The sequence below is a fragment of the Lissotriton vulgaris genome, chromosome 3_1, assembly GCF_964263255.1.
Source record: "Lissotriton vulgaris chromosome 3_1, aLisVul1.2, whole genome shotgun sequence".
In the NCBI taxonomy this organism is placed as follows: domain Eukaryota; kingdom Metazoa; phylum Chordata; class Amphibia; order Caudata; family Salamandridae; genus Lissotriton; species Lissotriton vulgaris.
Genome location: NC_141689.1, coordinates 1407104897 through 1407121115, shown reverse-complemented (window position 1 = coordinate 1407121115; position 16219 = coordinate 1407104897).

Below are 16219 nucleotides of genomic sequence, written 5' to 3'. Positions count from 1 at the left end.
TCTGGCGTGGCTGAGCAGGAAGGAAAGGACAGCTAGATGGGTAGATAGGATCACACTGACAGAGAATAGGTCGGCATACACGGACGAGACTATAGCTGAGGCCTTCGCAGCATACTATGAGGACTTTTACCGAGCCAGCAATTGGGGAACAAGGACAAAGCACGTTACTATTTGTGCGACATGGAGGTCCCGACCCTGTCACCTGAGGACGTCGCGGACCTAGATGCAGAGATGACACTAGAGGAAATAGCAGAGGCCATAGCATCCCTGAAACCGAGGAAGACGCCGGGACCCAACGGCTTCCCAGCGGGATTTTTCAAATGGACTGCCGACCTGTTACAGCGTCATGTAAAAACATTATTCGCCAAGGCATTCCAGGCGGTGAGCCTACCACCCGACCTTGCCCTGGCCACAATTGTCCCAATATACAAGGAGGGCAAACCTAGAGACATGTGTGCTTCTTACCGCCCGATTTCCCTACTCAATATGGAGACAAAGATTCTGGCCACTGTCCTTGCTAGACGTCTTCGGGGGGTAATTTCGGGTCTGGTACACGCGAACCAGTCAGGTTTTCTCCCAGACAGGGCAACTAAACTGAATCTCCGCCGCACGCATAACTGGCTGCAGGAAGTCCGAGAGAGGAACGAGCCCCACTGGTTCCTATCGTTGGATGCAGAAAAGGCCTTCGATGCGGTCCACTGGCCCTTCTTGATGGAGACGCTGAGGAGGTTTGGCTTTGGCCCTAAGTTTCTACAGTGGATCCAAGTCCTGTACTCAGCCCCGAGGGCACGAGTGCGGGTCAATGGCAGGGTGTCGTGCGAATTCAGTATTGGTAGAGGAACGCGCCAGGGGTGCCCACTGTCCCCCCTACTCTTCACACTGACGATAGAAATCTTAGCGTTCAGGATCCGACAGAATCCGGGTATTAGAGGCTTTACATGGGGGGAATCTGAGGATACCCAGGAGAAAATATCGCTATATGCCGATGATGTCCCGTTGTTTGTTACAAACCCGGACGCCACAATCCCGGTGCTGTTCCAGGAACTGGCTGACTTCGGTGCAAGGGCAGGCCATACAATTAATTGGCATAAGTCGGTTCTATATGAGCCGCAAGGCGGGGAGCGAAGCGATTGCCTGCCAGAACTCCTCATCCACACCACGGAGGGCTTCCAATATTTGGGAGTGTACATAACACTAGATAGTTCGCTCTCCTTTAACAATAATGTGGCCCGAATCATGAGAAGCGCAAAGGGAGAAATGGAGCGGTGGAGACAGCTCCCGCTCACTCTACTAGGCCGCGCAGTGCTATATAAAATGGTGTTGCTTCCGAAGTTCCTCTATGCCCTGCAAAACGAATACTATCCACTACCGGTTAAAACTTTGAATAAAATCCACGCTGACCTACGTGCATTCCTATGGCTGGGGAAACAGCCGAGAGTGGCCTTAACTACACTGCAGTGCCACCAGTACAGTGGAGGGATTTCCCTGCCCAACTTAGAAGCATACTATTGGGCGGAGCATCTCACTCCGATTAATGAATGGCTCCACGCGGCAATAGATCACCCTACCTACGCACTAGAGAGGTCGAAATGGTCCACTACTAACGTGCTATATTACCTGTACGGAGGGACCGGAGGGAAGCAACTTCTCCCGGCTACCAAGATTACACTGACCGCGTGGCACAGGGCGACCAAACGCATGGGATGGGACAAGCGACCCACCCGGCAGACGCCGCTATGGCAATGGCACTGTAGATGGCTGGGTGAACTCAACAAATTGAAAGGCTTCCGACGTTGGGATGACATCGGCATCTCAACAGTAGGGGACGTGATCTCAAGGGGAGAGTTGAAAACATTTGACGCGCTGCGGCAAGACTTTGGCTTACATAACACACAGTACTACAGAAACACGCAACTGAGACATGCATGGAGGGCACAAAATATCACTCTAACAGACATCCCAGAATACGCGCCACTGGAGGGTAGGTTACTGCAGGAGCAGATAGGAAGGGGGGCGGTGTCCCTTACATATAGAACGCTGACCAACAATATGCTGGGTACCTTGCAAGACTTGCACACCAAATGGGAGGCAGATGCCGGGGCCATGGAGGACCTAGACTGGGAGATGGTTCTTATGCACCCCCGCGAGGTAGCGATTAAGTCTAGACTTCGCCTCATACAGTTGAAGGTGCTACACAGAGCCTACTTCGACAGGGTACGCCTCTTTAAAATGGGGAAGGTCACGGACACAGCATGCCTTAGATGCCATCAGAAGGAGGGCAACTTCTATCATACACTCTGGGGTTGAAATATCATACAAGCGTACTGGGAAGAAGTATTTGTGGAATTGGATGAGATACTCGGCAATACGCTACCACGCGACCCTAGGCTGGCTTTATTGGGTTTGACAACCGAAGTGGACCTGACCCGCCCCCTGATCATCTTTCTAGTACTGGCTTTGGTGGTGGCAAAGAGAGACATTGCACGATACTGGGGAGCGGCCGAACCGCCAGATTTAGAGGAATGGAGAAGAGGGCTAGACTTATACATGGCGGCAGAGAGAGTGACCTATAAAGCCAGGGGCTGCCCAAAAAAGTTTCGGAGAGTTTGGGAAAAATGGAGACAATACCACGGATTGGAGTGAAGCCACAGGGGACCTAAGTGGGGGCCTCGGGGGAATGGCCTGGCGACACAGGCCCAACGGAGGTGACTAGGGGAGGCAATGTCATAGACTGTATTATACAACCCAGATATGACTAGTGAGTGACAATGCAACAGGAGAGGGCGGGGAAGACCTGGGGGGGGGGTGGGGGGGGGGGGAGGTGGACATGGAGGTGGCTGTTTCGGGGATTGTTTTTCTCCGTTTTTTATGTACCTACTATAAGTTTTGCTACAACCCTACGCTTTTTACTTGATTCATCTGGGATCCTGGGAAACTAAAAAGAGAAAAGTTGCATAACTGACGGGCATTGGCCGAATGTTGAAGCCAGCCTGTGTACTTACCTTTCATTTGTGATACTTTTGATGCAACAATAAAAAGTGTTTATAAAAAAAAAAAGGATTGGGGTGATCGTCTGATGTGCTAGCTGCCAAGAGTGGGTCTCACCCAACTGCGCTAAAAGGTCAGCTTGAAGATGGAGAGGAAGGTTGTCTTTGCCCTATATTTATCTTGAAGCAGCCCTTTAATAGGTTGATCTCAGTGCCTGTGGCCCTGTTGGCTTTTCTGGTGCAGACCACCAAAGGGGAGTCGAGCTTCTGGAATGGCTGTAGTGAAACAATGTGCAGTGGGCCGATAATTTAGCAGTTCCTTCAGCATAAAGTGCAACCCTGGGGGCCTGCTCTTGCCCTTGCCCCCGCCCCCGTCTCAAGCCATGCTGCGGTTGCCAGCAGTGAAACAATGTGCATTCAAACTCCCACGTCACAGTCAGGCCGCTGCTCCCAGCCCAGCAGAATGGCTGTTGAGTGTTAAGCCGCAGGGAAAGAATTACAAAGAGGGAGAACGCCCCAACAAGACAGTCATGGCATGTGCACTCCAGCCACTTCTAAGGCTCCTGTGGCCCATTTGAACTCCCTTAGACAATGAAGCACAGTAGAGGGCTCTCTTAAACTTGATTCTTGCGAACTTGGTTTGCTTTGCTTGTGCTTGGTCCGGGGCTCCTTGGCTCTAGTTTGTCACTTACCACTCTACTGCTTTGCTGCTGTAAGGCAACTGTAGCTGTGAGGCTATGAGGCTGTTGAGCATCACTGCCTCGATGGTTGTCAGCTGTCATTGTTGTCTACCGAAGACTTCGATGAGCATGGTCCGCAGTCTGCAACTCATGGCTCCCTTTCTGTTCCATTTCCATAATCTAAGAGCCTAGGCAGGGCCTGATGCAGGGGCCGATGTGGGGCCCGAAGTGGGATGCAGCAGAACGGAGCACGGCAGGTGGGAACAAGCGAGTAAAGTGGACCTGGCACCCGAGACTCCAAGGGGGCCTGGCTATGTCAGAAGTGCTGTGTCAACAGCAAGGGGAGGAGGATGAGAAGATAGAGCATGTTGCTATATATTCATTGTCGCCCCACTACTCAAGAGGAAAAATTAAATAATAATAACAGACATTATCATTTTATTTGACCTTTGCAGTCAGTGGTGGGGTGGGGCCGGGCTGGCCAGAGCAGGGGGGGGAGTGGTGTCACTGTACCAAACAGTTCATGCGCACTTTTCATGTTCCTACCAGGCTGCATGGGTATGCAAGTAACAAGGACCCCCTGAATTGGATTACGTTCCTGGGTCAGGGCAAGACAATTCACGACAGGTAACAAACCCAGGCAAAACACAGTATCAGGCAAACAGAAGAAGCGAATATGCACTGAAGTAACAAGAATATTCAATTTAATAAATTTGATAAAATAATCACTGATATATTTTCTTTTTTTATATATAAAAAGAGGATAACAAAATCCTTATACATCTATTCAAAACAAATTGATCAGTAATGTTCATAATATCCAAATTGATACAGAGAAAAGAACTTCTGGGTGATAATTCCGATTTGATGGAAAAAGTCTTAAATGGTTTGAAAAAACGAATGGCTGCTCTTGGCAAAGAGGCACCGTCAAAATCTGGGCTGTGGTAAAGCTCAGGCTCCAAAGCGTGAAGCTATGGGGTCCGTGAATATCCTCGCATGCATAAGGCTATGTGGATGCCAAGTTAAAACTTTTGATGTAAGGGCACTATCGTGACCTGGGCGGAGATAAGGCTCAGGTTCGAGTGCGGAAAGTAGTGCGGTTCGTGGCAGTTCGCGCATTCATATCAATGTGACGTCGTCAATAGGGTAGCGTAACAGGATAAAACAAGCTCCCAAAACTCTGGAAAAGGGGGCTCACAAAGCCTTCTGTGTTGGCGTGTCGTCTCACATCGGAAGCAACGATTTGACGGTGCCTCTTTGCCAAGAGCAGCCATTCGTTTTTCAAACCATTTAAGACTTTTTCAATCAAATCAGAATTATCACCCAGAAGTTCACTCTGCAGTGTCGTTTTTAGCCTGACGGGCCTTCTAACTGAAACCCTTAAGGAAGAATCGATACCTCTACACCATTGTGTTGAAACGCTTCGAAGAAAAACGTCTTTTCTCTGTATCAATTTGGATATTATGAACATGACTGATCAATTTGTTTTGGATAGATGTATAAAGAATTTCTTAATCCCCTTTTTATATATAAAAAAAATATATATCTGTGATTATTTTATCATATTTTTATCAAATGTATTAAATTTAATATTCTTGTTACTTCAGTGCATATTCGCTTCTTCTGTTTACATTGCCTGATACTGTGTTTTGCCTGGGTTTGTTACGTGTCGTGAATCTACCAGGCTGCATTACACAGCAGGTCAGGAACATGCACAGGCTCCCTGTTCCAGTCTGAGCTCCGATCCACGGCGCTCAGACCAATCACAATTACTGCATTGCAGAGTTTATGATTGGCTCAGGGGAGCATGTCTGCCCGGGTGGCTCCTGCTGCCACCGGCCGGGAGAGGAAAATGAAGAGGACAAGGATTGAGGACTGATGAGAGGCGGGGCCGGCCATTAAAGGTAAGTCCTTTTTTTGTTACATTTCTTCCCTCCAACCCCGTCCGGTAGCAGCCGCTACTGTATATATCGCCGACAATGCCTAAATGTTGTGAACTTTGGTGGAACCAATAACATATTTTTTTCAAGGCCATGGAAAATAGCCTTATAAAACTCCAAGACGTGAAGAAAAAAAAGAGAAAGAAAAAATACAACTGTAGAAACACATTAATTAAAAACTGTAAAAAATAAGGATAACATTTATGAATAACTTTAAAAAGATGTTTGGAAAAAAACAACATATAAAAAAAACGATTATTCACATGTAAACCTCTGTGTGCAATCATGGGTCAGGTTGGATACTTGCTCAGAGTTGGGAACAACAACGAACAGCGCATAGTGATGTTGTGGTGCCCCGGAGTGATGCTGTGGTGGTGCTGAGTGATGCTGTGGTGATGAGTGAGGGCGATAGATAGATAGATAGAGGGAGGGCGATAGATAGAGGGAGGGCGATAGATAGAGTGAGGGCGATAGATAGAGTGAGGGCGATAGATAGAGTGAGGGCGATAGATAGAGTGAGGGCGATAGATAGAGTGAGGGCGATAGATAGAGTGAGGGCGATAGATAGAGGGAGGGCGATAGATAGAGGGAGGGCGATAGATAGAGGGAGGGAGGGCGATAGATAGAGGGAGGGCGATAGATAGATAGAGGGAGGGCGATAGATAAATAGAGGGAGGGCGATAGATAAATAGAGGGAGGGCGATAGATAGATAGATAGATAGATAGAGGGAGGGCGATAGATAGATAGATAGATAGAGGGAGGGCGATAGATAGATAGAGGGAGGGCGATAGATAGATAGATAGAGGGAGGGCGATAGATAGATAGATAGATAGATAGATAGATAGATAGATAGATAGATAGAGGGAGGGCGATAGATAGATAGAGGGAGGGCGATAGATAGATAGAGGGAGGGCGATAGCTAGATAGAGGGAGGGCGATAGATAGATAGATAGAGGGAGGGCGATAGACAGATAGAGGGAGGCCGATAGATAGATAGAGGGAGGGCGATAGATAGATAGATAGATAGATAGATAGATAGATAGATAGATAGATAGAGGGAGGGCGATAGATAGATAGAGGGAGGGCGATAGATAGATAGAGGGAGGGCGATAGCTAGATAGAGGGAGGGCGATAGATAGATAGAGGGAGGGCGATAGACAGATAGAGGGAGGCCGATAGATAGATAGAGGGAGGGCGATAGATAGATCGAGGGAGGGCGATAGATAGATAGAGGGAGGGCGATAGATAGATAGAGGGAGGGCGATAGATAGAGGGAGGGCGATAGATAGATAGATAGAGGGAGGGCGATAGATAGATAGATAGAGGGAGGGCGATAGATAGATAGATAGAGGGAGGGCGATAGACAGATAGAGGGAGGGCGATAGATAGAATGAGAGAGGGCGATAGATAGATGGAGGGAGGCCGATAGATAGATAGAGGGAGGGCGATAGATAGATAGATAGATAGATAGATAGATAGATAGATAGATAGATAGATAGAGGGAGGGCGATAGATAGATAGAGGGAGGGAGGGCGATAGATAGATAGATAGATAGAGGGAGGGAGATAGATAGATAGAGGGAGGGCGATAGATAGATAGATAGAGGGAGGGCGATAGATAGATAGATAGAGGGAGGGCGATAGATAGATAGATAGATAGATAGATAGATAGAGGGAGGGCGATAGATAGATAGAGGGAGGGAGGGCGATAGATAGATAGATAGATAGATAGAGGGAGGGAGATAGATAGATAGAGGGAGGGCGATAGATAGATAGATAGAGGGAGGGCGATAGATAGATAGATAGAGGGAGGGCGATAGATAGATAGATAGATAGATAGAGGGAGGGCGATAGATAGATAGATAGAGGGAGGGCGATAGATAGAGGGAGGGCGATAGATAGAGGGAGGGCGATAGATAGAGCGATAGATAGAGGGAGGGCGATAGATAGAGGGAGGGTGATAGATAGATAGATAGATAGATAGATAGATAGATAGATAGATAGATAGAGGGAGGGTGATAGATAGAGGGAGGGAGGCCGATAGATAGATAGATAGAGGGAGGGCGATAGATAGAGGGAGGGCGATAGATCAAGGGAGGGCGATAGATCGAGGGAGGGCGATAGATAGATAGATAGAGGGAGGGTGATAGATAGATAGAGGGAGGGCGATAGATAGATAGAGGGAGGGCGATAGATAGATAGAGGGAGGGCGATAGATAGAGGGAGGGCGATAGATAGATAGAGGGAGGGCGATAGATAGATAGAGGGAGGGCGATAGATAGATAGAGGGAGGGCGATAGATAGAGGGAGGGCGGGCGATAGATAGATAGAGGGAGGGCGATAGATAGATAGAGGGAGGGCGATAGATAGATAGATAGAGAGGGCGATAGATAGATAGATAGAGGGAGGGCGATAGATAGATAGATAGAGGGAGGGCGATAGATAGATAGATAGATAGATAGATAGAGGGAGGGCGATAGATAGAGGGAGGGCGATAGATAGAGGGAGGGCGATAGATAGAGGGAGGGCGATAGATCGAGGGAGGGCGATAGATCAAGGGAGGGCGATAGATCGAGGGAGGGCGATAGATAGATAGATAGAGGGAGGGCGATAGATAGATAGAGGGAGGGCGATAGATAGATAGAGGGAGGGCGATAGATAGATAGAGGGAGGGCGATAGATAGATAGAGGGAGGGCGATAGATAGATAGAGGGAGGGCGATAGATAGATAGAGGGAGGGCGATAGATAAATAGAGGGAGGGCGATAGATAGATAGATAGAGGGAGGGCGATAGATAGATAGATAGATAGAGGGAGGGCGATAGATAGATAGAGGGAGGGCGATAGATAGATAGATAGAGGGAGGGCGATAGATAGATAGATAGATAGATAGATAGATAGATAGATAGATAGATAGAGGGAGGGCGATAGATAGATAGAGGGAGGGCGATAGATAGATAGAGGGAGGGCGATAGCTAGATAGAGGGAGGGCGATAGATAGATAGATAGAGGGAGGGCGATAGACAGATAGAGGGAGGCCGATAGATAGATAGAGGGAGGGCGATAGATAGATAGATAGATAGATAGATAGAGGGAGGGCGATAGATAGATAGAGGGAGGGCGATAGATAGATAGAGGGAGGGCGATAGCTAGATAGAGGGAGGGCGATAGATAGATAGAGGGAGGGCGATAGACAGATAGAGGGAGGGCGATAGATAGAGGGAGGGCGATAGATAGATAGATAGAGGGAGGGCGATAGATAGATAGATAGAGGGAGGGCGATAGATAGATAGATAGAGGGAGGGCGATAGACAGATAGAGGGAGGGCGATAGATAGAATGAGAGAGGGCGATAGATAGATGGAGGGAGGCCGATAGATAGATAGAGGGAGGGCGATAGATAGATAGATAGATAGATAGATAGATAGAGGGAGGGCGATAGATAGATAGAGGGAGGGAGGGCGATAGATAGATAGATAGATAGAGGGAGGGAGATAGATAGATAGAGGGAGGGCGATAGATAGATAGATAGAGGGAGGGCGATAGATAGATAGATAGAGGGAGGGCGATAGATAGATAGATAGATAGATAGATAGATAGATAGAGGGAGGGCGATAGATAGATAGAGGGAGGGAGGGCGATAGATAGATAGATAGATAGATAGAGGGAGGGAGATAGATAGATAGAGGGAGGGCGATAGATAGATAGATAGAGGGAGGGCGATAGATAGATAGATAGAGGGAGGGCGATAGATAGATAGATAGATAGATAGAGGGAGGGCGATAGATAGATAGATAGAGGGAGGGCGATAGATAGAGGGAGGGCGATAGATAGAGGGAGGGCGATAGATAGAGGGAGGGCGATAGATAGAGGGAGGGTGATAGATAGATAGATAGATAGATAGATAGATAGATAGATAGATAGAGGGAGGGTGATAGATAGAGGGAGGGAGGCCGATAGATAGATAGATAGAGGGAGGGCGATAGATAGAGGGAGGGCGATAGATCAAGGGAGGGCGATAGATCGAGGGAGGGCGATAGATAGATAGATAGAGGGAGGGTGATAGATAGATAGAGGGAGGGCGATAGATAGATAGATAGAGGGAGGGCGATAGATAGATAGAGGGAGGGCGATAGATAGATAGAGGGAGGGCGATAGATAGATAGAGGGAGGGCGATAGATAGATAGAGGGAGGGCGATAGATAGATAGAGGGAGGGCGATAGATAGATAGAGGGAGGGCGATAGATAGATAGAGGGAGGGCGGGCGATAGATAGATAGAGGGAGGGCGATAGATAGATAGAGGGAGGGCGATAGATAGATAGATAGAGGGAGGGCGATAGATAGATAGATAGAGGGAGGGCGATAGATAGATAGATAGAGGGAGGGCGATAGATAGATAGATAGATAGATAGAGGGAGGGCGATAGATAGAGGGAGGGCGATAGATAGAGGGAGGGCGATAGATAGAGGGAGGGCGATAGATCGAGGGAGGGCGATAGATCAAGGGAGGGCGATAGATCGAGGGAGGGCGATAGATAGATAGATAGAGGGAGGGCGATAGATAGATAGAGGGAGGGCGATAGATAGATAGAGGGAGGGCGATAGATAGATAGAGGGAGGGCGATAGATAGATAGAGGGAGGGCGATAGATAGATAGAGGGAGGGCGATAGATAGATAGAGGGAGGGCGATAGATCGAGGGAGGGCGATAGATCGAGGGAGGGCGATAGATCGAGGGAGGGCGATAGATAGATAGAGGGAGGGCGATAGATAGATAGAGGGAGGGCGATAGATAGATAGAGGGAGGGCGATAGATAGATAGAGGGAGGGCGATAGATAGATAGAGGTAGGGCGATAGATAGATAGAGGGAGGGCGATAGATAGATAGAGGGAGGGCGATAGATAGATAGAGGGAGGGCGGGCGATAGATAGATAGAGGGAGGGCGATAGATAGATAGAGGGAGGGCGATAGATAGATAGAGGGAGGGCGATAGATAGATAGATAGAGGGAGGGCGATAGATAGATAGATAGAGGGAGGGCGATAGATAGATAGATAGAGGGAGGGCGATAGATAGATAGATAGATAGATAGATAGATAGATAGATAGATAGAGGGAGGGCGATAGATAGAGGGAGGGCGATAGATCGAGGGAGGGCGATAGATCGAGGGAGGGCGATAGATAGATAGAGGGAGGACGATAGATAGATAGAGGGAGGGCGAAAAATAGATAGAGGGAGGGCGATAGATAGATAGAGGGAGGGCGATAGCTAGATAGAGGGAGGGCGATAGATAGATAGATAGAGGGAGGGCGATAGACAGATAGAGGGAGGCCGATAGATAGATAGAGGGAGGGCGATAGATAGATAGATAGATAGATAGATAGATAGATAGATAGATAGATAGAGGGAGGGTGATAGATAGAGGGAGGGAGGCCGATAGATAGATAGATAGAGGGAGGGCGATAGATAGATAGATAGAGGGAGGGCGATAGATAGATAGATAGATAGAGGGAGGGCGATAGATAGATAGATAGATAGATAGAGGGAGGGCGATAGATAGATAGATAGAGGGAGGGCGATAGATAGATAGATAGATAGAGGGAGGGTGATAGATTGATAGAGGGAGGGCGATAGATAGATAGAGGGAGGGCGATAGATAGATAGATAGATAGATAGAGGGAGGGCGATAGATAGATAGATAGAGGGAGGGCGATAGATAGAGGGAGGGCGATAGATCGAGGGAGGTCGATAGATAGATAGAGGGAGGACGATAGATAGAGGGAGGGCGATAGATAGATAGAGGGAGGGCGATAGATAGATAGATAGATAGAGGGAGGGCGATAGATGGATAGATAGAGGGAGGGCGATAGATAGATAGAGGGAGGGCGATAGATAGAGGGAGGGCGATAGATAGATAGAGGGAGGGCGATAGATAGATAGAGGGAGGGCGATAGATAGATAGATAGAGGGAGGGCGATAGATAGAGGGAGGGCGATAGATAGACAGAGGGAGGGTGATAGATCGAGGGAGGGAGGCCGATAGATAGATAGAGGGAGGGCGATAGATAGAGGGAGGGAGGCCGATAGATAGATAGATAGAGGGAGGCCGATAGATAGATAGATAGAGGGAGGGCGATAGATAGATAGAGGGAGGGCGATAGATAGAGGGAGGGAGGCCGATAGATAGATAGATAGAGGGAGGGCGATAGATAGAGGGAGGGAGTCCGATAGATAGATAGATAGAGGGAGGCCGATAGATAGATAGATAGAGGGAGGGCGATAGATAGATAGAGGGAGGGCGATAGATAGAGGGAGGGAGGCCGATAGATAGATAGATAGAGGGAGGGCGATAGATAGAGGGAGGGAGGCCGATAGATAGATAGATAGAGGGAGGGCGATAGATAGATAGATAGAGGGAGGGCGATAGATAGAGGGAGGGCGATAGATAGATAGATAGAGGGAGGGCGATAGATAGAGGGAGGGCGATAGATAGATAGAGGGAGGGTGATAGATCGAGGGAGGGCGATAGATCGAGGGAGGGCGATAGATAGAGGGAGGGCGATAGATAGAGGGAGGGCGATAGATCGAGGGAGGGCGATAGATAGATAGAGGGAGGACGATAGATAGAGGGAGGACGATAGATAGAGGGAGGGCGATAGATAGATAGAGGGAGGGCGATAGATAGATAGAGGTAGGGCGATAGATAGAGGGCGGGCGATAGATAGATAGATAGAGGGCGGGCGATAGATAGATAGATAGAGGGAGGGCGATAGATAGATAGAGGGAGGGCGATAGATAGATAGAGGGAGGGCGATAGATAGATAGAGGGAGGGCGATAGATAGATAGAGGGAGGGCGATAGATAGATAGAGGCAGGGCGATAGATAGATAGATAGATAGAGGGAGGGCGATAGATAGATAGATAGATAGAGGGAGGGCGATAGATAGATGGAGGGCGATAGATAGAGGGAGGGCGATAGATAGAGGGAGGGCGATAGATAGAGGGAGGGCGATAGAGGGAGGGCGATAGATAGATAGAGGGAGGGCGATAGATAGATAGAGGGAGGACGATAGATAGATAGAGGGAGGGCGATAGATAGATAGAGGGAGGGCGATAGATAGATAGAGGGAGGGCGATAGATAGATAGAGGGAGGGCGATAGCTAGATAGAGGGAGGGCGATAGATAGATAGATAGAGGGAGGGCGATAGACAGATAGAGGGAGGGCGATAGATAGATAGAGGGAGGGCGATAGATAGATAGAGGGAGGGCGATAGATAGATAGAGGGAGGGCGGGCGATAGATAGATAGATAGAGGGAGGGCGGGCGATAGATAGATAGATAGAGGGAGGGCGATAGATAGATAGAGGGAGGGCGATAGATAGATAGAGGTAGGGCGATAGATAGATAGAGGGAGGGCGATAGATAGATAGAGGGAGGGCGATAGATAGATAGATAGATAGAGGGAGGGCGATAGATAGATAGATAGAGGGAGGGCGATAGATAGATAGAGGGAGGGCGATAGATAGATAGAGGGAGGGCGATAGATAGATAGATAGAGGGAGGGCGATAGATAGATAGATAGAGGGAGGGCGATAGATAGAGGGAGGGCGATAGATAGATAGAGGGAGGGCGATAGATAGATAGAGGGAGGGCGATAGATAGATAGAGGGAGGGCGATAGCTAGATAGAGGGAGGGCGATAGATAGATAGATAGAGGGAGGGCGATAGATAGATAGATAGAGGGAGGGCGATAGATAGATGGAGGGCGATAGATAGAGGGAGGGCGATAGATAGAGGGAGGGCGATAGATCGAGGGAGGGCGATAGATAGATAGATAGATAGAGGGAGGGCGATAGATAGATAGAGGGAGGACGATAGATAGATAGAGGGAGGGCGATAGATAGATAGAGGGAGGGCGATAGATAGATAGAGGGAGGGCGATAGCTAGATAGAGGGAGGGCGATAGCTAGATAGAGGGAGGGCGATAGATAGATAGATAGAGGGAGGGCGATAGACAGATAGAGGGAGGGCGATAGATAGATAGAGGGAGGGCGATAGATAGATAGAGGGAGGGCGGGCGATAGATAGATAGATAGAGGGCGGGCGATAGATAGATAGATAGAGGGAGGGCGATAGATAGATAGAGGGAGGGCGATAGATAGATAGAGGTAGGGCGATAGATAGATAGAGGGAGGGCGATAGATAGATAGAGGGAGGGCGATAGATAGATAGATAGATAGAGGGAGGGCGATAGATAGATAGATAGAGGGAGGGCGATAGATAGATAGAGGGAGGGCGATAGATAGATAGAGGGAGGGCGATAGATAGATAGAGGGAGGGCGGGCGATAGATAGATAGATAGAGGGCGGGCGATAGATAGATAGATAGAGGGAGGGCGATAGATAGATAGAGGGAGGGCGATAGATAGATAGAGGTAGGGCGATAGATAGATAGAGGGAGGGCGATAGATAGATAGAGGGAGGGCGATAGATAGATAGATAGATAGAGGGAGGGCGATAGATAGATAGATAGAGGGAGGGCGATAGATAGATAGAGGGAGGGCGATAGATAGATAGATAGAGGGAGGGCGATAGATAGAGGGAGGGCGATAGATAGATAGAGGGAGGGCGATAGATAGATAGAGGGAGGGCGATAGATAGATAGAGGGAGGGCGATAGCTAGATAGAGGGAGGGCGATAGATAGATAGATAGAGGGAGGGCTATAGATAGATGGAGGGCGATAGATAGAGGGAGGGCGATAGATAGAGGGAGGGCGATAGATCGAGGGAGGGCGATAGATAGATAGATAGAGGGAGGGCGATAGACAGATAGAGGGAGGGCGATAGATAGATAGAGGGAGGGCGATAGATAGATAGAGGGAGGGCGATAGATAGATAGAGGGAGGGCGGGCGATAGATAGATAGATAGAGGGCGGGCGATAGATAGATAGATAGAGGGAGGGCGATAGATAGATAGAGGGAGGGCGATAGATAGATAGAGGTAGGGCGATAGATAGAGGGAGGGCGATAGATAGATAGAGGGAGGGCGATAGATAGATAGATAGATAGAGGGAGGGCGATAGATAGATAGATAGAGGGAGGGTGATAGATAGATAGAGGGAGGGCGATAGATAGAGGGAGGGCGATAGATAGATAGAGGGAGGGAGGGCGATAGATAGATAGAGGGAGGGCGATAGATAGATAGATAGAGGGAGGGCGATAGATAGATAGATAGAGGGAGGGCGATAGATAGATAGAGGGAGGGCGATAGATAGATAGAGGGAGGGCGATAGATAGATAGAGGGAGGGCGATAGATCGAGGGAGGGCGATAGATCGAGGGAGGGCGATAGATCGAGGGAGGGCGATAGATCGAGGGAGGGCGATAGATCGAGGGAGGGCGATAGATCGAGGGAGGGCGATAGATCGAGGGAGGTCGATAGATAGATAGAGGGAGGACGATAGATAGAGGGAGGGCGATAGATAGATAGAGGGAGGGCGATAGATAGATAGAGGGAGGACGATAGATAGATCGAGGGAGGTCGATAGATAGATAGAGGGAGGACGATAGATAGATAGAGGGAGGGCGATAGATAGATAGAGGGAGGGCGATAGATAGATAGAGGGAGGGCGATAGATAGATAGAGGGAGGGCGATAGATAGATAGATAGATAGAGGGAGGGCGATAGATAGATAGATAGAGGGAGGGCGATAGATAGATAGAGGGAGGGCGATAGATAGATAGAGGGAGGGCGATAGATAGATAGAGGGAGGGCGATAGATAGATAGATAGAGGGAGGGCGATAGATAGATAGATAGAGGGAGGGCGATAGATAGAGGGAGGGCGATAGATAGATAGATAGAGGGAGGGCGATAGATAGATAGAGGGAGGGCGATAGATAGAGGGAGGGCGATAGATAGATAGAGGGAGGGCGATAGATAGATAGAGGGAGGGCGATAGATAGATAGATAGAGGGAGGGCGATAGATAGAGGGAGGGCGATAGATAGATAGAGGGAGGGTGATAGATCGAGGGAGGGCGATAGATCGAGGGAGGGCGATAGATCGAGGGAGGGCGATAGATAGATCGAGGGAGGTCGATAGATAGATAGAGGGAGGACGATAGATAGAGGGAGGGCGATAGATAGATAGAGGGAGGGCGATAGATAGATAGAGGGAGGGCGATAGATAGATAGAGGGAGGGCGATAGATAGATAGATAGAGGGAGGGCGATAGATAGAGGGAGGGCGATAGATAGATAGAGGGAGGGCGATAGATAGATAGAGGGAGGGCGATAGATAGATAGAGGGAGGGCGATAGATAGATAGATAGAGGGAGGGCGATAGATCGAGGGAGGGCGATAGATAGAGGGAGGGCGATAGATCGAGGGAGGGCGATAGATCGAGGGAGGTCGATAGATAGATAGAGGGAGGACGATAGATAGAGGGAGGGCGATAGATAGATAGAGGGAGGGCGATAGATAGATAGAGGGAGGGCGATAGATAGATCGAGGGAGGTCGATAGATAGATAGAGGGAGGACGATAGATAGAGGGAGGGCGATAGATAGATAGAGGGAGGGCGATAGATAGATAGAGGGAGGGCGATAGATAGATAGAG